This window comes from Ovis aries, chromosome 2 (genome assembly GCF_016772045.2).
Source record: "Ovis aries strain OAR_USU_Benz2616 breed Rambouillet chromosome 2, ARS-UI_Ramb_v3.0, whole genome shotgun sequence".
NCBI lineage: Eukaryota > Metazoa > Chordata > Mammalia > Artiodactyla > Bovidae > Ovis > Ovis aries.
Window position 1 is genome coordinate 223,022,116 of NC_056055.1, and position 931 is coordinate 223,023,046.

The 931-nt window shown below is 45.5% G+C and overlaps 1 pseudogene; it reads right to left on the reverse strand.

The window, feature by feature from the left end:
- Nucleotides 1–229: 229 nt before the first annotated feature.
- LOC101115863 (small ribosomal subunit protein uS9-like) lies at nt 230–682 on the reverse strand (annotated as a pseudogene).
- Nucleotides 683–931: the final 249 nt, after the last annotated feature.

A 931-nucleotide genomic window follows, 5' to 3' on the forward strand; every position in this document is an offset into this window, starting at 1 on the left:
AGACTGGTATGTCTAATCCAGAAATACTGCTTCAATATGTGTAGACACTGTTTCTTCAGTACATAACGGATATAGGCTTCATTAAGTTGGACAAAGTGAACTTCATTAAACAGACCATCCAAGACATATACCTTACTGCAAAAACGATACTCTTTGAACTTTTTCTTTAAACTTCAAATCCCACAGCCATTGTTTATTATAAAGATTATCCTAGATCCTCACGATGAGTTCATTTGCTGGATTTCTGGAAGTGAGCACAGGCACCAGGGCCTACAAACATTTTGGATTCACAGTGCTGAGGATCAGCTATCAGCAGGATCTGCTGCTTATACGGGGTAAGACTTGGAAGCCTCATCCACCTGTTTCTGGTAACAGGCCAAGAAGGCTTTGGAGATGGTCTGTCAGATGGTAAAAGTCTGGGCCACGTGATCACCTCCCTTCACTCAGACTCAGATGTCCACCCCAGAAAATCGCTCCTTGTCCAGAAGCAGAACAAGCTTCAGTAGCTTAAAATGCAGTGTGCGTGGCTTGATCTCCAGAGGAATTGTTCACGTTGATGAGGGCTTTGCTTCATTTGCAGGGCACCATGGCTATGGCTGTCTTCTTGCTTGCATCTGAAGATCTTCACCGACTTCAGAGGGCCCTTGGATCCCTGGGCTGGGGGTAGACAAGAGCTCCCCATCTCATAGTGCTATAGCCAGAAAGGTGTGACATGTACGCATCTTGTGCTTGCATGCTTTCTGTCCTGCCCTTATGCACTTGCTCATCAATTTTTTCCTATATCTCCCAAGAAAGAATTCATCTGATGAGGTTTTTTTTGGGGGGGAGGGGGGTTGGTGAGCAGGAAGCATTGTGTAAAAATCACCCAGCAATGAATTAGGAGACTGGGCTTCCAGACCTACTGATGCCACCAACTAGCTGTGTGACCTTG